Source organism: Lissotriton vulgaris, chromosome 4_1, assembly GCF_964263255.1.
Source record: "Lissotriton vulgaris chromosome 4_1, aLisVul1.2, whole genome shotgun sequence".
Taxonomy (NCBI): domain Eukaryota; kingdom Metazoa; phylum Chordata; class Amphibia; order Caudata; family Salamandridae; genus Lissotriton; species Lissotriton vulgaris.
Window position 1 is genome coordinate 739,093,686 of NC_141691.1, and position 21,044 is coordinate 739,114,729.

Sequence of the window (21,044 nt, forward strand, 5' to 3'; positions counted from 1 at the left end):
ACAAATATAATCCTATTCTGGTTATTGCTCAAAACACAAATACAAAATTAAAAAAAACAGACAGATAGATTCATAGTTAAATGAGAGACCCACAATTTAGAGATAGATAATAACTCTCAGCATAAATTAGATACTAATTGTTTTTATTTAATTTTAGAAAGAAGCGCAATATTTCAATCCTATAAGTCTGTCCTGAGGAAGGTGCCAAAAAGACCTGAACCCACCGAAGCGCGTCGACAAAAGGACTGCCATATGTAACATATACTCTATTTTTTTAAACAATATATGCCAAAAAGATTGGTTTTTTTAAATTTTGTATTTGTGTTTTGAGCAATAACCAGAATAGGATTGTATTTGTATTAGCTTAGGGAATGCTCAAATATATATGTTGGATATGAATGATTTTGTGATGAATTTTATATGAATGTTTTTAACTAATCAAAATAAAATGTTGAGAGAAAGAAAATCACTCTAGTGTGGCGTAGTAATAACCAGTACTTGTACTATTTGTCTGTTCTGCTAGTAATATAAGAACTAAAAGTAGACCAGTTGGTCACAAAGCATAAACAACACAGAAAGGAATCTTGTTTTGTTATATTTCTATACCCAGTCCTTTCTGGTTTTCTGGGAAACTCTCTTCTTTGAAGACGACTAGGGAGTACCAGTGGGGTATCCTAGTTGGGTCAGAGAGTTCTGGTTTGGAGGGAACCATGTGGGTTCAGAGTGGCGAAAAACCGGAGGGTGTCCCTACCGTGCGGGTCCGTGTCCGTGTTTTGTCGCCCAAAGCAGGGAAGCCCATCAGTGGAGTGATTGGTCTACCCTGCGTTTTGGCTGGGAGGAGGTTGTGTTGGATCCGGCCCTTTTGGCAGGTTCACCCCAAGACTTTTTGCTTTTTCCTAGCCTGTTTCTGGAACCTGGTGGTGGTGATTTTAGGCCTCTGCGCACTTTTTCACTGTGGTACAGTGCAAAGTGCGTGAGCTCTCTGTGTATGTGTGGTGAGTGACCTGCCCTCCCATTGGAATAAATGGGGAATATGTATGCCCATGGTAGTTCCTGATGTGTGGGGAGTGCAGGGTCGTGTTTGGTATGTGCAAACTCATGAGATTGAATACTGCACAATGGTATATGCGGCATGATTGTGTCTAGTGTAGAAGTGCCACTTTTAGAAGTTGGCATATTTGTGTAATTTGTGTCTGGCGTGTCATTGGCTGAGGCTGGCTGATGAGCCTGGCCCCAAGAGTCTGGGAGGGTCTGCCCCGGTGGTGAATGGAGTGTTTAGCATGTTGATGTGAGGGGAGGAGTGAGCCTGGGCCTGCTTGGGGATTGACCGTCTGGTTTGAGGGTCCTGAATGAGGCTGGGTTTTCCTCACACAATACTGGCTCCACTCCCTGGGGTGCGTCTGATGTCCCTAGCCTGTCCAGTGAAGGGAATTCCCTATAAACAGTTTTAGCTGGTTCTCACACTGCCTGCACCCTGCTAGACAAAGGAATTTACAGTATAAAAAGGGGCTGTGTCCCCTTCCAAAATGTTCTTGTTTTTGGACTTGAATCCTGCCAGGGGCGTGCTGCTGCTTGGGCTCAGGGGAAGGCTTGCCTCCCTGAGCCCTGCCCAGCCCATGGATTCCTGATGGATGCTGGAGCACTCTTCTTTGCAGGGAGCTGTTTTGCTCTACTTTTACTCCTCCAGGACTTTTGGGGACCCCTTGTCCTGGCTCTCCTTCCCCCTTCACTCATGGGGGCTGCTTTATTCTTTATAGCGCTGGGAGAGTGCTTTATTTGGTCTCATAGCGCTTGAGAGCGCTTTTTGCTGAAGTGCGAGCGTGTCGCCGTCACGCATTTTGTGTGAGGGTTGGTAGGTGCCTACCCTGCTTGGCGCCCGATTCGTGCTATGTTTAATTTACGGGTGCCACCCCGTTTATTTAGGTATTTAACGGTGCCCGCCCTGTTTCTGCAATTATTTGGTCCTTCGAGGGTGCCCACCCCTCCTTATTGCCCCTGTTTGGTCACCGCTGCGGCCGGGCCGCAGAGAGGAAGTCAGGCACTTGTGGTCGGGACGTGGGCGGAGCCTGCGCTCGAGCCGGAAGTCCCGTCCGCCGGCCAGAGAGGGAAGCCTTGTTTTTCGTTGCCGGTCTCCCATGCGATGGAGGGAGACCGGAGATGTGCCCGGGGTACTGCGGCCTGTAGCGGGGCTCCCCTGTGCTGAGGGAACCCCGGAGAAAAGGAGAGGAGCCGGCAGCCTGAGCGGGAGAGGAGACACGCTGCGACCCACGAAAAAGCCGGTGAGTTCCTGCGAGATGCGAGGGGGGCTGTTGGGGCACATTGCCGGTGCCTGCCCCCCCCCCCTCCGGTCGTGCAAGCTTCCTTGTGGAGGGGCGCTGAGAGGCCCCAGCGAGGCCTCAGTGTTTGGAGCTCCAGGGGCATATTTGTTTTGAGATCCCCGAGGGGCTCAGGGCGCCACAATCGTTTTGAGAGCCCATGAGGCTCGGGGGCATCTTGTGCTTTGAGTCCCCAGAGGGGGGACTCCAATGACGGGCCCCATTTGTTGAGTTACGAGCCCCGAGAGGCTCCCAGCACAGTTTGTTTTGAGCCCACGAGGCTCACCCGGACATTTTGGTTTTAAAGCCCAGAGAGGCTATTGAGTGCCTCAGTCATTGGTTAGAGCCCAGAGAGGCTCACAGCCCCCATTGTTGTTTACTCAAGCCTAGAGAGGCTCTTGAGTGCCACATTTGGTGAGGAGCCCAGAGAGGCTCAAAGGGGCATTTCTTTGTTACAGAGCCTGTGTGGCTCCAGCTCTGCGCAGCTTTTGTTCGAGGGCCAGTGAGGGCCCTGGCGCAGTTTTGTTGATTGACAGCTGCTCAGCAATTAGTGGGCAGCTGCACCGTTTAGGACCCTAACTATTTGGACACAGGGGGTCCTAGCCCCAACAAGGCAGTTGGCCTAGGGACTGCCACAAGTAGTGGCTTATGTAAGTTTTGTGCAATGTGATGTGGTGCTAGGAAATGTAATGCCTTTAATATGATTACGCACCTTGATCTTACACCTCTGAATGTTTTTAGGCATCATGTGTTTTTGCGCTATTGAGTTATGTTCTGGCACCTCTGAATGTTGTTATGCATCATGTGTCTTCCTTGATTTTACACCTCTGAATGTGTTGGTTTATGCATCATGTGTTTTCCCTTCCCTGCACCTCTGAATGTGTTTTTGATGCATCATGTGCCTTGTTATTACACCGCTGAATGTATGTTTTATGCATCATGTGTTTTCCTTCCCTATACCTCTGAATGTTGTGATGCATCATGTGTAATGTGTCCTTGCTTATACCCCTAATTGAATTGTGATACTTAGGCGGTTGTTCTTTTAGGTGTTTAGGTGCGTAGGTGGTACCTACCTGTTCCCAGTAGTTACTGGATGTGATCTATAACTGTTATTTTGTGCTATACTTATTCTAAGTTCTAGAAGTGCTATTTCTAAAAGTGTTGATTCTGACAGTGGCCCATGTGGCCCTGTCCTGTAAATAATCCCTTGTGAATATTGCCCGTGCCAGTTGGCACAATGTACATGTGTGACTTCTATCTGATGTGTTTTTACAATACAGAAGTTATTTTTATATAACCTTGTGTGGAGTTCCTTTTGTGGTGTGCCTAGGATGTTGTTGCTGTTGTGTGCTGGCGCAAATGCTTTACACATTGCCTCCGGGATAAGCCTGTCTGCTCGTGCCAAGCTACCAAGGGGGTGAGCAGGGGTTATCTTGGCGTGTGAATCCCTTGCCCTGACTAGAATGGTGGTTTCTGCCTAGCTTTGGCGTCAGCCTCAGCCAACCAGAAATAGCCAGTTCTAACATTGTTGGTCAGCGGTGAGGATTAGGACTTGTGTTTGCGCAGTGCCACAGCGACAGCTGGCTACATTACAAAACTCTGCATTTTTTAGATAGTCATATGTTTGGGATTATTGTTTAATATTTTGTTTTTCCTCAAGAGTGTCATTTTCAAATGGTGTTTCCTGCGCTTTTATGTTTAGTGGCAGATGAGAGAAAATGACAGGGCGGGACGCCAGTAGAGGGGGAGGTTCCCATAGATAAGGAATCCCTTACTGGGTCCAGTGCCCAATCCCTGTTCCTGTCCCTGTGTGGGTAGATGGAAGAGAGGGAGTGTGGAGGAGAAATGGCTAGCTCGGGAGGGTGGTTATCCCCTGAGTGTAGTGTGTGTGTCTGGATTCCCCAGTATGGTAGGATCCAGTGGTGGCAGCTAAAATGTGTCCAGTGCGTGAATTCCCATTCCCAGTTCCCAGAGTATGGTGCCTGGTGCTCAGTAAGAGGGGTACAGGTTGAGAGTCAGAGGCAGTGAGGAACTGTCTCACCAGTCTGGAGGGGGAGTGTGTGGGTGAGTGGTGTGTTGAACTGGAGGAGTTGGTGTGAGTTTTTTTTGTGTGATAAAAGGAGCTTGCACGGGAGGTGTACCTCTTGTGGTGTGCAGGAGGTCCTGCAGAGGCACTGGATGAGAAGGTGGACGTCTGGCGGTGTGCTAGATGTCTTGCAGAGGCATTAGGGAGTGATTCTAAAAGTAGTGGCTTGTGTATCTGATGATCCTGTGTAGGGGAAGAGGTTATGTGTAGCCCAGCTAGGTCCCAGTAGGATGGTAGGGGTGTAGGGGCTCACGTCCTGTCTCAGTGCAGGCAGAGTGAGTGTGGGACGGTGTGTCCCACGTAGGCCCGAAACCCTATCTCAGGGCCTGGAGGGTTCCCTAAGGGAGCGCCAGGACAGGGGCCTAGGCTGTACTTACTGATCATTTGAGGAGGATCTTCCTGTGTCTAAAGGACGGGGAGTTTCTGTAACCAGAAATCCGGCGGTCCTGGTGTTGAGGAGTACCGCTCCTAAGTGGAGGGTACAGAACTCTGGAAGGGGGTGCAGAGGGACAGTGTACTTCTGACCCGGTGCAACCTGAGGGTTTAGATCCTAGGTCGGGAGATTACGAAGCTTTCAGGTCAAGAGGAATCTCTACCAAAGTGGATCAGCTGAAGAGACTAAGGGGGCTGCCCTTGCTGTGTGATCTGGGGCTCAGCTGCAGTTTGTTGTTTCCACTAAGGTAGAGGAAAGGGGACTTTGCTGTGTGCTGTGTCAAGTACCTGCTTGAAGAGGAACTGTGCTGTGTGCTTTGTACCTCAGAAGTGAAATAGTTTCCAGGTGGTAGACCAGTGATGGAGTGAGGTCCTGATCTGGTAGGAGAATTGTGTTCTGGTGAGTGCTTCCCTGTGAGGGTGCGGAAACCCAGAAGTAGAGGTAGGGTGGGGCATTCTTGCCCGTGACCTCTGATCAGCCTGAGGGTGTGGTCCCTAGGTTGTAGGATCAGTGGTAGATGTAGCTACACTGAGAGGGAGAGTGGAGAATGGCTATTGTGTGCCAGGGGTTACTGCCCCCCACTCTGTGGATTGGTCAGGACCCGTGATATTTGGATGGCCTAGGGCCTGGTCCTGGATGTGGACGACTAGGGAGTATAACAAAACAAGATTCCTTTCTGTGTTGTTTATGCTTTGTGACCAACTGGCCTACTTTAAGTTCTTATATTACTAGCAGAACAGACAAATAGTACAAGTACTGGTTATTACTACGCCACACTAGAGTGATTTTCTTTCTCTCAACATTTTATTTTGATTAGTTATAAACATTCATATAAAATTCATCACAAAATAATTCATATCCAACATATATATTTGAGCATTCCCTAAGCTAATACAAATACAATCCTATTCTGGTTATTGCTCAAAACACAAATACAAAATTTAAAAAAACCAATCTTTTTGGCATATATTGTTTAAAAACATAGAGTATATGTTACATATGGCAGTCCTTTTGTCGACGCGTTTCGGTGCGTTCAGTCACTTTAGTCTTCTTTAGCATAAGTGACCACGTCTCTAACTTTCTTTTTAAGGTCATTCCAATCTGTGGCACTAGATGGTTTATAGTGTGATTTGTTATCTAGTAGTTTTAACATACGATTATCGTAATCCTCTGTCTGCATTATAACTATACTCCCCCCTTTGTCTCCCGGTTTTACGGTTAAATCATCGCAGGTGGCCAGGTTTTTCAATGCTTCCCTTTCTTTTTTGGATAGATTATTTGGATACCAAGGTTTAGTGTTGAGTATTTTCTCCAGCTCACTTAGCACTACTTTTTCAAAAATGTCCACTTCTGGACTGACCATATTAATAGGTGGTGTCCAGGTTGATGGGAGTTTAAGACCAGACTTGTTGTTGGTTTCTCTTTCTGTCTTATTTCCAAAGAATTTTTTTTAATCTAATTTTTCTAAATAGGTCACGGACATCTTTTTCTATGGTGTATCTACAGCCTTATGTACTTGGTGCAAAACCTAGGCTCTTTTCTAGAACGCTAATTTCATCAGTGGTAAGGGTTTTGTTAGAGAGATTTATAATTGGAGCTTTCTTATGGTTGGTGGTGTCTACTCCCAGTCTTTGTGGCTCCGAGTCCTCATATAGGGTCTCCTTATTGTATTCCCTGTCTGGGTATTGCCGGGACGTCCCCTCCCCCGGGTCCTGAAACCCCTGGTTTGGCGTCTTTGCTGCTGGCCTAAAAAAAACGGTGTATAGTCTCTGCTGTTCCCTGTTTCATTGTCTCTCTGATCTTTTCTATTCCTTTGTTCGCTATTCCTCTCTCCTTCCGAGTCTGTGCTGTTATAAGACGTATCTGAACAGGTGACATTCTTCTTAAAGTATCTATTCTTGTTGTATTGTTGTTGATTACCTCCATGTTCAGTAGGTACTGGTTGTTCATAATAGTCCTTCTGAAGGTAGGGGTAAACATTCTCTACTTTGTAATTAGCTACATCTTTTCTCAATTTGTTTGTTTTCTTATTTATCATATATTCTTCTTAGCCACTGATATCCTCTTTGATCTCCTCTAGTTTTCTTTTTGCGTCATCTAGGGCAGTGCTTTCATTCAATTCCTTCTCTAGTTTCTCGATTTCTTCTCTTTCTATTATTATTACATCTTGGGCTGTTTCTATAATGAGCAACATCCAATCGCGACTGCACCTGTTCGCGATGAGTGTCCAGTTCTCTTTAAATTTGTCATTCTTTGTAAATACGCCGGGTTCATTTTTAATTTGAAGCCCTACTGGTATTACCCCTTTTTTACAATACTGTATAATAAACTCTGAGTGTAATTCAGTGCGGATTATCTTTTTCTTTAGGTTCCACAGTTTATTCCATCTGTCATCATCTTTACTTGACAGGGTCAAGGAGTTTATAGTTTTAGAACCCCCCCCTGTTAGTTTTTTAAATTGATCTTCAGAGAAACCAAAGATCCTAAGTGTATCCATGTTTACACACGTTTTACACTCTCCAGCTACTAGAGCTGTAACAGTCTTCAAAGAAGAGAGTTTCCCAGAAAACCAGAAAGGACTGGGTATAGAAATATAACAAAACAAGATTCCTTTCTGTGTTGTTTATGCTTTGTGACCAACTGGTCTACTTTTAGTTCTTATATTACTAGCAGAACAGACAAATAGTACAAGTACTAGAGTGATTTTCTTTCTCTCAACATTTTATTTTGATTAGTTAAAAACATTCATATAAAATTCATCACAAAATAATTCATATCCAACATATATATTTGAGCATTCCCTAAGCTAATACAAATATAATCCTATTCTGGTTATTGCTCAAAACACAAATACAAAATTAAAAAAAACAGACAGATAGATTCATAGTTCAATGAGAGACCCACAATTTAGAGATAGATAATAACTCTCAGCATAAATTAGATACTAATTGTTTTTATTTCAATCCTATAAGTCTGTCCTGAGGAAGGTGCCAAAAAGACCTGAACGCACCGAAGCGCGTCGACAAAAGGACTGCCATATGTAACATATACTCTATTTTTTTAAACAATATATGCCAAAAAGATTGTTTTTTTTAAATTTTGTATTTGTGTTTTGAGCAATAACCAGAATAGGATTGTATTTGTATTAGCTTAGGGAATGCTCAAATATATATGTTGGATATGAATGATTTTGTGATGAATTTTATATGAATGTTTTTAACTAATCAAAATAAAATGTTGAGAGAAAGAAAATCACTCTAGTGTGGCGTAGTAATAACCAGTACTTGTACTATTTGTCTGTTCTGCTAGTAATATAAGAACTAAAAGTAGACCAGTTGGTCACAAAGCATAAACAACACAGAAAGGAATCTTGTTTTGTTATATTTCTATACCCAGTCCTTTCTGGTTTTCTGGGAAACTCTCTTCTTTGAAGACGACTAGGGAGTACCAGTGGGGTATCCTAGTTGGGTCAGAGAGTTCTGGTTTGGAGGGAACCATGTGGGTTCAGAGTGGCGAAAAACCGGAGGGTGTCCCTGCCGTGCGGGTCCGTGTCCGTGTTTTGTCGCCCAAAGCAGGGAAGCCCATCAGTGGAGTGATTGGTCTACCCTGCGTTTTGGCTGGGAGGAGGTTGTGTTGGATCCGGCCCTTTTGGCAGGTTCACCCCAAGACTTTTTGCTTTTTCCTAGCCTGTTTCTGGAACCTGGTGGTGGTGATTTTAGGCCTCTGCGCACTTTTTCACTGTGGTACAGTGCAAAGTGCGTGAGCTCTCTGTGTATGTGTGGTGAGTGACCTGCCCTCCCATTGGAATAAATGGGGAATATGTATGCCCATGGTAGTTCCTGATGTGTGGGGAGTGCAGGGTCGAGTTTGGTATGTGCGAACTCATGAGATTGAATACTGCACAATGGTATATGCGGCATGATTGTGTCTAGTGTAGAAGTGCCACTTTTAGAAGTTGGCATATTTGTGTAATTTGTGTCTGGCGTGTGATTGGCTGAGGCTGGCTGATGAGCCTGGCCCCAAGAGTCTGGGAGGGTCTGCCCCGGTGGTGAATGGAGTGTTTAGCATGCTGATGTGAGGGGAGGAGTGAGCCTGGGCCTGCTTGTGGTTTTACCGTCTGGTTTGAGGGTCATGAATGAGGCTGGGTTTTCCCCACACAATGCTGGCTCCACCCCCTGGGGTGCGTCTGATGTCCCTAGCCTGGCCAGTGAAGGGAATTCCCTATAACCAGTTCTAGCTGGTTCTCACACTGCCTGCACCCTGCTAGACAAAGGAATTTATAGTATAAAAAGGGGCTGTGTCCCCTTCCAAAATGTTCTTGTTTTTGGACTTGAATCCTGCCAGGGGCGTGCTGCTGCTTGGGCTCAGGGGAAGGCTTGCCTCCCTGAGCCCTGCCCACCCCCCGTATTCCTGATGGATGCTGGAGGACTCTTCTTTGCAGGGAGCTGTTTTGCTCCACTTTTACTCCTCCAGGACTTTTGGGGACCCCTTGGCCTGGCTCTCCTGCCCCCTTCACTCATGGGGGCTGCTTTATTGCTTATAGCGCTGGGAGAGCACTTTATTTGGTCTCATAGCGCTTGAGAGCGCTTTTTGCTGAAGTGCGAGCGTGTCGCCATCACGCATTTTGCGTGAGTATTGGCAGGTGCCTACCCTGCTTGGCGCCCGATTCGTGCTATGTTTAATTTATGGGTGCCACCCCGTTTGTTTAGGTATTTAACAGTGCCTGCCCTGTTTCTGCAATTATTTGGCCCCCATTTGGTCACCGCCGCGGCCGGGCCGCAGAGAGGAAGTTAGGCACTTGTGATCGGGACGTGGGCGGGGCCTGCGCTCAAGCCGGAAGTCCCGCCGGCTGGCCAGAAAGGGAAGCCTTGTTTTTCATTGCCGGTCTCCCATGCGATGGAGGGAGACCAGAGATGTGCCCGGGGTACTGCGGCCTGTAGCGGGGCTCCCCTGTGCTGAGGGAGCCCCGGAGAAGTGGAGAGGAGCCGTCAGCCTGAGCGGGAGAGGAGACACGCCGCGACCCACGAAAGACCCAGTGAGTGCCTGTGAGATGAGAAGGGGGGCTGTCGGGGCACATTGCCGGTGCCCGCCCCCCCCAGGTGGTGCAAGCTTCCTTGTGGAGGGGCGCTGAGAGGTCCCAGCGAGGCCTCAGTGTTTGGAGCTCCGGGGGCATATTTGTTTTGAGAGCCCCGAGGGGCTCAGGGCGCCACAATCGTTTTGAGAGCCCATGAGGCTCGGGGGCATCTTGTGCTTTGAGTCCCCAGAGGGGGGACTCCAACGACGGGCCCCATTTCTTGAGTTACGAGCCCAGAGAAGCTACCGGCACAGTTTGTTTTGAGCCCATGAGGCTCACCCAGGCATTTTGGTTTTAAAGCCCAGGGAGGCTATTGAGTGCCTCAGTCATTGGTTAGAGCTCAGAGAGGCTCACAGCCCCCATTGTTGTTTGCTCAAGCCTAGAGAGGATCTTGAGTGCCACATTTGGTGAGGAGCCCAGAGAGGCTCAAAGGGGCATTTCTTTGTTACAGAGCCTGTGTGGCTCCAGCTCTGCGCAGCCTTTGTTCGAGGGCCAGTGAGGGCCCTGGCGCAGTTTTGTTGATTGACAGCTGCCCAGCAATTAGTGGGCAGCTGCACCGTTTAGGACCCTGGCTATTTGGACACAGGTCGTCCTAGCCCCAACAAGGCCAGTTGGCCTAGGGACTGCCACAGGTAGTGGCTTATGTAAGTTTTGCGCAATGTGATGTGGTGCTAGGAAATGTAATGCCTTTAATATGATTACGCACCTTGATCTTACACCTCTGAATGTTTTTAGGCATCATGTGTTTTTGCGCTGTTGAGTTATGTTCTGGCACCTCTGAATGTTGTTATGCATCATGTGTCTTCCTTGATTTTACACCTCTGAATGTGTTGGTTTATGCATCATGTGTTTTTCCTTCCCTGCACCTCTGAATGTGTTTTTGATGCATCATGTGCTTTGTTATTACACCGCTGAATGTATGTTTTATGCATCATGTGTTTTCCTTCCCTACACCTCTGAATGTTGTGATGCATCATGTGTAATGTGTTCTTGCTCATACCCCTAATTGTATTGTGATACTTAGGCAGTTGTTCTTTCTAGTACAGGTGGTCCTAGTGAGGTCCTGGTTCCCTGCGTGACATTTCTCCTAAGGAGTTTAGGGTTGCGTAGGTGGTACTTACCTGTTCCCAGATGTGATCTATAACTGTTATTTTGTTCTATACTTATTCTAAGTTCTAGAAGTGCTATTTCTAAAAGTGTTGATTCTGACAGTGGCCCATGTGGCCCTGTCCTGTAAATAATCCCTTGTGAATATTGCCTGTGCTAGTTGGCACAATGTACATGTGTGACTTTTATCTGATGTGTTTTTACAATACAGAAGTTATTTTTATATAACCTTGTGTGGAGTTCCTTTTGTGGTGTGCCTATGATGTTGTTGCTGTTGTGTGTTGGCGCAAATGCTTTACACATTGCCTCCGGGATAAACCTGTCTGCTCGTGCCAAGCTACTATGGGGGTGAGCAGGGGTTATCTTGGCGTGTGACTCCCTTGCCCTGACTAGAATGGTGGTTTCTGCCTAGCTTTGGCGTCATCCTTAGCCAACCAGAAATAGCCAGTTCTAACACTCTGCCTCTCTAGTTCCTTACTGAACTCACTGTCTCCTGTCTGAGGATATGAGGGATAGAATCGATTTCTGCATTTATTGTAATCTTTTGTTATCATGATGTATCTATCTACATAATTTATCTACATTGATTGTGGTTTAGAATAATTAGTTACATAAATACAGGAATTCCTTTCCCGCTCTTGCATTGTATTCCTCTGCACTCGAACTGAGAACCAAACAGACACCATTTTGTTGTACATGTATTAGACTCAGACAGCGGTCACGTGTTATCCTCCAGGAGTCGTATAGGCCCCAGTTAAGCTGAGTTACAGCAGACAGCTGAATTCATACTATTCTTTCTTGTTCTAAGGCCCAAGGTCGCATCTGGCCTCAGAGGTGATAAGCACATTCCTGGAGGCGCCGTGCCTGTGCTCCCAAGCACCGAGACGAAAGGGAGTCACCCCTCCTGACCCTCCCCAATAATAGCAGAGGCAGACTTCTAAACAAGCTTTGTATGCCATATATGGTTTTTCCTTTAAACCACTTTGCCAACCAGTATTTTTCCATGTACGGTGATCTCATGTAACGCAATGAAATTATACATGCATGTATTGAGTCTTCTCTGCGCACTGGCTGGGTGACGTTTGTAGAGGCTCCTCTATAAAGTATTATTGGTTTAATAAACAATTGACTTTTCTTCGCTGCCAACTGACTGATTATTTGGCGGTGTGCCTTTTGTGGTGTGCCTATGATGTTGTTGCTGTTGTGTGTTGGCGCAAATGCTTTACACATTGCCTCCGGGATAAACCTGTCTGCTCGTGCCAAGCTACCATGGGGGTGAGCAGGGGTTATCTTGGCGTGTGACTCCCTTGCCCTGACTAGAATGGTGGTTTCTGCCTAGCTTTGGCGTCATCCTTAGCCAACCAGAAATAGCCAGTTCTAACACTCTGCCTCTCTAGTTCCTTACTGAACTCACTGTCTCCTGTCTGAGGATATGAGGGATAGAATCGATTTCTGCATTTATTGTAATCTTTTGTTATCATGATGTATCTATCTACATAATTTATCTACATTGATTGTGGTTTAGAATAATTAGTTACATAAATACAGGAATTCCTTTCCCGCTCTTGCATTGTATTCCTCTGCACTCGAACTGAGAACCAAACAGACGCCATTTTGTTGTACATGTATTAGACTCAGACAGCGGTCACGTGTTATCCTCCAGCAGTCGTATAGGCCCCAGTTAAGCTGAGTTACAGCAGACAGCTGAATTCATACTATTCTTTCTTGTTCTAAGGCCCAAGGTCGCATCTGGCCTCAGAGGTGATAAGCACATTCCTGGAGGCGCCGTGCCTGTGCTCCCAAGCACCGAGACGAAAGGGAGTCACCCCTCCTGACCCTCCCCAATAATAGCAGAGGCAGACTTCTAAACAAGCTTTGTATGCCATATATGGTTTTTCCTTTAAACCACTTTGCCAACCAGTATTTTTCCATGTACGGTGATCTCATGTAACGCAATGAATTTATACATGCATGTATTGAGTCTTCTCTGCGCACTGGCTGGGTGACGTTTGTAGAGGCTCCTCTATAAAGTATTATTGGTTTAATAAACAATTGACTTTTCTTCGCTGCCAACTGACTGATTATTTGGCGAGACAAAGTTTGGGGCCTATTGGTAGGTATAGCTCCATAGAATATTTTCTATAATACGTCAGTTGGCAACTCTGGTGGGACTCCGCATTTGGGGTCGTCCTCCCGTAACACGGGGTGAGAAAGGACAAATGAAGAGGGGAACTCTGGTCCAGGGGGTGGACTGATTAACGATTCTGGCTGAACTCCGCTCTCGCGATCAGAGAACCCCAGCTGCTAGTGACCCCTCGCCGGAGTCCTGCGGGCGTAACCCAGGAGCTGACCGTGTTGGTCTTCAGGAGTGGGCAGTGGAGAACACCCAATTGTACCTGTGTGCACCAGGTGAGTGGACTGATTTGGTGTTTTGGATTACGCTGTTTGAGCGGTGTCTTGGCAACAGTTAACTGTATTTGGTTTTGGTGGCCGGTGTACCACGGAGAACTTTGGAGGTCTGACGGGGCGGCAATGAGGCTGCACGGGCGATGTTCCATGGACTTGTTTGGTGAATAATAAGAGGTTTCAATATGACGTCTACGTGTGGCACGTGTGGGGCGCACCCGGCCGGACTGTTCTCGGAAAGGCCTGCGGTTGCACCTGGGTAGCCTTTTGGACACATCTGACGCGGCGCTAAGGCAGCAGGCTCAGTCAGAATAGTCCTGAAGGTGAACCAGGAAGATCGCAGGATGGTCTGTAGGCCGGTCTGTGGTTAATTCCTGTCTGATGGCCTCTTGGTAGTCTTCGGGCTGCCTGTTTTTAGTATCTGTTGGTCTGGTGTTCTAAAATCAATGTAAGATATTGTACGTTTTGTTCATTTGTTCTCTTTTTTGTGTATTACTCTGTTTGAGAAAATATTGAGTATGAATGAACATGGCCATATTTGAAGGTTGTTGCTATTTATGAGCTGGAGTATTGTTGATAACCAAAATGTCGTGTTTTAGTAAATTGTGTTTCAGTTGTTGTTGCCGCCGTAAGAGCGGACGATTGGATGAAAGCCAGCCTGCCCCACCAGAAGGCAGCCCAAATTTTGATATGCATGTAAAACATAGCCTTTCGCCTATACTGTTTAATAATTTATGGCACAAATACACCAAGGATAATGAGGAGTTACAGTGGCTCTTAACTGGGTCATTCAATGAGAAAATATTACAGTATTTACAGGATTGGATGTTCGCCAAAAGAAGCCGTCAGTCAATGTTCGATTCTTTAAAGCTATGGCAGAAAGAGGCGAAACGCCGCCATATAAGGGAAGAAAAGTTGCTCAAAATAAAAAATGGTCAGACCATGTAACAGAAGGCTGTAGCATAGGATAAGGAGCAAACTGAGAAAAACATTGAATGTATAAACAGACAGTTTAGGTTACAGGTAGATAAAAGTTACACAGCTCCAACCGAACCAGAAGATGAAATAGAGGACCTATTGGATGTACGTCCTCCGCCTCCTTATGCCCCGCAACATGTATACCCCTCGATACCTCTGGTAATGGCTCCTACCTCGATCGCCCCACAGGCTATGGCCCCGGCCGTTACTACGCCCCCCGCTCCTACGGGAAAAACTTTTGCTCCTGGTTCCCCAGTGCCAGTCATGGCCACATTATTAACTGGCACTCTGTCATCCCCCACTACGTCTTCGGTAACATTAGTCTCGCCGGCCTCGGCTTGGCCATCTTTGTCGGCCACTTTGATGCCTGCTATGATTGATTCAACCCCCTCACATGCCTCCGGAACCCTTAGTGCCTGACGGTTGTGTACCCGCGCTACAGTGGGTTACCGGGAAAAGCAGATGGTATTAGATCAAGCGTTCCAATGGGTACAGAATGCCATCCATACCGTTCCAGATATATGGGGGACCATGAAGTATTACGAACCAGTCATGCAGCAATAGGCTTTAGAAACCATGGGCAATCGTTTAATCTCCCTTTGGGAACAGTGTTTTGCGGATGGGAGAGCCCCGCAGTTCCTATATGATATTGTGGACAGGGCACATAAATTCGAATTAGGTTTAGATGATGTATATGGGAATCTCATGACTATAATGAAGTACAGAGAATGGCTGTTTACCAAATGCCCGAATTGGGACTCTCAGCATCCCATGCGGGAAATTCATCCCATTTACCATCCCGAGATACCTGAGGTGAGGAAAGGGGGGAATCAAATTGTTCAAGCCCGCATTGAAGCCCGGTTCCAAAAGCAATGGGTTTACACCCCTTGGAAAAGAAGTGAGGTTCTTTCCCTGAAATCACAGCTACCTGAACCTCGAAAGAATCCCACTGCCTAATATAAGGAACTAACTGAGGCCGCTTCATCTGCCTTGATGACCTTAGCCGATATAGAATTATTTTTTGGTCTATTGGTTCCTGTCGATGTATGGCAACAGGTGCATGGCCATCCCCACGTTAATGAGTTAGGAGGAACTTGGGACCAAAATACAGATTGGTACAAGGACCGGAAACCCAGAGATAAACCAAGAGCATAAATTCTAGCTTTGCCGGGCAGGATTATCACATATATGTATTCTTTATTCCCACCCCGGAAGGTAGATTGGGATAAATTAACCGCTTGCAAACAGAAGAAGGATAAGAGTGTGTCTGATTTCTTTACTCGATTTGAGGGGGTGTTCATTGACTTTAGTGGGCAAGATTTGTCGGTGGAAGGTGGGATAAGATTATTTGTTAATCATTTTGTGACTAATCTATTGCCCGAAATATCTACCCAGCTCCAGGCAGCAGAAAGTACTTGGACCACCTCCACTCCTTCTGTTATTCTGAGTATGGCCCAATATTATGAGCATAGGGAAAATGAGAGCAAAGATAAGTCTGACAAGAAGGCGAAGGATCTTAAGACCTGAGTGTTATTACAGCAAGTAGCTAGAGGACGGGGCAGGGATGGAGTAGGAAGAGGGTTTTTCCCAAGAGGGGCAGGAGCAGGATGAGGAGGAGGTCCAGCTGTATCTTTGGGAGCAAAGCAATGTGCTTACTGTAAACAGGAAGGGCATTGGCGAGCTCAGTGTACTTTGCTCCTAGCACAAAACGGAGCAGTAAGAGGCAGAGGAAGAGGACGAGGAGGGGTTGATCGGAGTGACATGAGAAGAGAAGAGGTGATACGAGGTGAGCCAGGGGGAAATTGCTTTGATGATTCGAGAGGAAGGCAGTACTATAATGATGATTATGGAACTGACAGGACAGAATCAATCAGTGACACTTATAGAGCGCGCTACATACCCGTAGGGTCTCAAGGCGCTGGGGGGGGGGGGTGCCGCTACTGCTCGAACAGCCAGGTCTTCAGCTTCTTCCTGAAGGAGAGGTGGTCTTGGGTCAGGCGCAGGTCGGTCGGGAGGGAGTTCCAGGTCTTGGCGGCCAGGTAGGAGAAGGACCTTCCTCCTGTAGTCGCTCTTCGGATGCGGGGGACGGCGGCGAGGGCGTGGTTGGCTGATCGGAGGTGGCGTTTGGGAGCGTAGAAGTTGATCCGGCTGTTGAGGTAGCTCGGGCCTTGGTCGTGTAGGGCTTTGTGTGCGTGGGTGAGGAGGCGGAAGGTGATTCTTTTGTTGACGGGGAGCCAGTGAAGGTCTCTCAGATGTCCGGTGATGTGGCTGGTTCGTGGGATGTCGAGGATGAGTCTGGCTGAGGCGTTCTGGATCCGCTGGAGTCTCTTCTGGAGCTTGGTGGTGGTACCGGCGTAGAGGGCGTTGCCGTAGTCCAGTCGGCTGGTGACGAGGGCCTGGGTGACGGTCTTCCTGGTCTCGGTGGGGATCCACCGGAAGATCTTCCGTAGCATGCGTAGGATGTTGAAGCACGCCGAGGAGACGTTGTTGACTTGCCTGGTCATGGGGAGGGAGGAGTCCAGGATGAAGCCCAGGTTGCGTGCATGGTCTGTCGGTTTGGGTGCGGTGCCCAGGGCGGGAGGCCACCAGGAGTCGTCCCAGGCGGAGGGGGAAGAGCCCAGGATGAGGACCTCCGTCTTGTCAGAGTTCAGTTTCAGGCGGCTGGTCGTCATCCACTCGGCTACCTCTTTCATCCCTTCGTGCAGGTTGGCTCTGGCGAAGGCGGGGTCGTTGGTCAGGGAGAGGATCAGCTGGGTGTCGTCGGCGTAGGAGATTATGCTGAGGTTGTGTTTGCGTACGATGGCCGCGAGGGGGCTCATGTAGACGTTGAAGAGGGTGGGGCTCAGAGATGATCCTTGAGGGACGCCGCAGATGACTTCGGAGGCCTCTGACTTGTACGGTGGTAGGCGGACTCTCTGTGACAGATGGGTATAGCTACGCATAGGACCGCTACGGACAAAGTAGGGGCCAAGTGTCAGTACCCGTTGATCAGAGAGTACATTATGTTAAAGGACAATTAATGGGAACTGTCGAGGATTTTCTAGTAGACACGGGGGCAATGAATAGTTTGATTGCTCGTTCACTGGTCCCAGGGGCTGCTCTGTCCGGGCAAAAGAATGTCTCAGTCGGGTTTTCTGGAATACTGGTAGTGAGCCCAATTTCTAAACCTCTCCCACTTACCATAGGTCCAGTTACGGTGGACTCCCCATTTCTGTTGACGTCACATTGTGGGGAAAATTTATCAGGATTGGACCTATTGAAAAAATTGCATGCCAAGATTTATTGTTCTCCTGATGGAGTATATTTAACTATTCAATTGCCTGTTCAGCATACTCGGGAGTGTTTCGCGAAAAATGAACCCCACCCTCCTGAGATCGCTGCCATTTCATCTACATTGTGGGCGACTGGTGATACAGACGTTGGTCTTCTAAATATTCCGCCGGTCTCTATCACCTTAAAACCAAATGCTCGTTTGCCACGTATTCCGCAGTATAAGATCTCACCGGCTGTTGAGAAAGCATTGTTAGCGATCATACAGGATTTAATTGACAGAGGCATAGTGGAAGAAACGGTTTCGAATACCTGTGATAGCCCTATATTACCAATATTGAAAAAGGCCCCTACAGGGAGTGGCCCTGATTATGCTGATACTTATCATTTTGTAATTGACCAGCGCGAAATCAACAAAGTAGTAGTGCCCTAATATCCAGTGGTTTCAGATATCACTACAATTCTCACCATGATTCCTCCAACAGCTAAGATTTTCTCTGTTATAGACCTGAAAAACGCTTTCTTTAGCATTCTGATACACCCTGTTGGCCGTCAAATTTTCGGTTTCTCGTTATCTGGGCGCAGCTTTAGATTTTGTCATGCTCCACAAGGCTGTACGGAGAGTCCTAGTATTTATAGTCAGGCCTTGAAAGTCATTCTAGACTAAATGACTTTGCCCCCAAGAAACGTCCTCCTTCAGTATGGTGATGACTTATTAGTGGCCTCAGACACTGAGGAAGGTTGTAAGGAAGCCACAGTTAAATTATTGTCCCATTTAGCATTCAACGGTAACAAAGTGTCTCTATCCAAGTTTCAATATTGTCGACAGGAGGTGACATATCTTGGTCATCTACTGTCAAAAGAGGGGAGGAAACTAACTCCTGAACGCGTGTCTACTATTTTTAACATGCCTGTTCCTAGTACTCAACGTGATGTTCGTGCATTTCTTGGCATAACCTTTTACTGTCACCAGTGGATTCCTAACTTTTCTCTTCTTACTAAACCTCTTTTGTACCTAACCACTAAGGATGTGCATGAACCTTTACCTTGGACTGATAAATGTCAGAAGGCTTTTGATTCTTTAAAAACTGCTCTTTGTTCTGCACCTGTCCTAGGAACTCCTGACTACCGAACGCCTTTTGTGCTCTGTGTACACGAGGTGGACGGTTGTTCGCTTTCTGTGTTAACACAAGGATTTGGTGGTTAGCAAAGACCTTGTGCTTATTTCTCTGCAGTATTGGATTATGTTGCCAGAGCACTTCCTAGCTGTTTGAGGGTTACTTCTGCTATGGCGGTGGCCATCCGACAGTCGGAAGGACTCGTTTTAAATTCTGACCTCACAGTGATGGTACCGCACGCTGTGGACACGGTCTTGAACAAAACCAAGACTCAGCATCTTACGAGTGCACGTCTTACTGGATATGAATTTACTTTATTTGCTCCCCATATCACTATTAAAAGGTGTGCCACTGTGAATCCAGCCATGTTACTACCCCTTACTTTGGACGAGCCAAACAATGACATACATGATTGTATATTTCGGACTGAGGAAGAGAAGAAGGGACGGGTGGACCTCACAGACACGCCCCTATCTGACCCCCAAGGGGAGTTGTATGTGGATGGCTCCTCTTTCAAGTTAACAGATGGCACAGCGACAGCTGCATACACAATTACCACTCTTTGCACTGTAGTTGAGACATCTCGAGTTCCCAATCATTCAGCCCAAGCAGCTGAGTTAATAGCATTGTTGCGAGCATGCAAGTTAAGTGAAGGATTGAAGGTAAACGTTTATACTGATAGCCAGTACGCCTTTGGCGTGGCTCATAGTTTTGGAAAATTGTGGGTAGAAAGGGGATTCCTCACCTCACATGGCCAGGGGATACAACATGGCCCCTTGATCTTAAGGTTGTTAATTGCTTTAACTTTTCCCCAAAAGATAGCAATAGTGAAGTGTAGTGCACACAAGGCCATAGTGGATACTGTGGGAGAAGGGAATGCTTTTGCTGATGAAATATCGAAGGAAACTGCCAGGTCTAAAATGTCTCCCATGTACATGAGTTCGGCCAGATGGTTCGAGGAGACTGATATGTTTGATAACACCATGGAAAGTGTCCGAGAAAATCAGAAAGAAGCTACCCCTGCTGAGCTGTTCCGTTGGGAGAATGAGGTGGGGAGATTGGATGATAATGGCTGCTGGATTGACTTAAGTGAGAAACAAAGGTGGATGCTTCCTAATGCGTTTGTCAATGCTGTAGTGACTATGGCCCATGGAACAGCGCATGTTGGAGCAAAGGGCATCTGTGCCTTGTTAGATCCAGTTTGGAATAATCCTAATATTCTCAAAACTGCAGGTCATCTGGTTCAGCACTGCATGGTTTGTTTACAACATAATCCGGGGGAGGGGAACCTGTTCTTTGTGGAAACTTTGCACCTCTGTCTTTACCTTTTGAAGTACTCCAGATGGATTATATACAGTTAGAAAGAGTGAACAATTTGAAATAAGTCCGGGTGGTGATTTGTGCTTTCAGTAAATGGGTGGAAGCCTACCCCACTTAGGAAAATACTGCCCTAGCGACAGCTAAAGCCTTGATTAAGGTGTTATTCCCTAGATATGGATTACCTAGAGTGATTTGGTCAGATAACGAAAGGCACTTTAATGCAGATCTTATCAAGCATATTTGTAATGGGCTACACATAAAACAGAAATTTCACGCTGCTCGACATCCCCAGTCTGCAGGGTTGGTTGAAAAATATAATGGAATTCTGAAACTGAAAATGGCCAAAATTCAGGAAAGCACCGGGTTGAAATGGCCCGACACTTTGCCTTTAGCCTTAATGTCACCCCCCATTCCTGATCAGGATTGTCACCTTATGAGGTTAATTTTGGACAGCCAGCTAATGTTTGGGGCGATCCACGACCAAGACATTTTCTAGAAATTGATTATCCAATGATGACAGATTACCTGTATGCTTTGACTAAAGACCTTCGTTCTATCCATTAATAGGTGTCAGATACGCTGCAGCCCCCGCCGGAGGGTCCCGGACATCGTTTGGAACCCGGCCAGTGGGTGATGGTGAGGAATTATCAGTGGAAATCTAGTCTGGACCCCAGGTGGAATGAACCAGTCCAAATTCTACTGGCTACTCGGACAGCAGTGAAGGTGAACGGGCGGAAACATTGGATCCATGTTTCCCATCTGAAGAAAGGACCCTTCCCGCTTTCTTTTTATCAACAAAATCCGGAAGGAATTTTGACCCAGGAGAGTGAGAGGGCTCCTTGTGTTGTTCCTTTTTCTGATGCCCAGGAAATTGAGAAAAGGCAAGAGGAAGGAGCATCGAGCACGGAAGGGGTCTTATCATCAACAGTGAAATTGG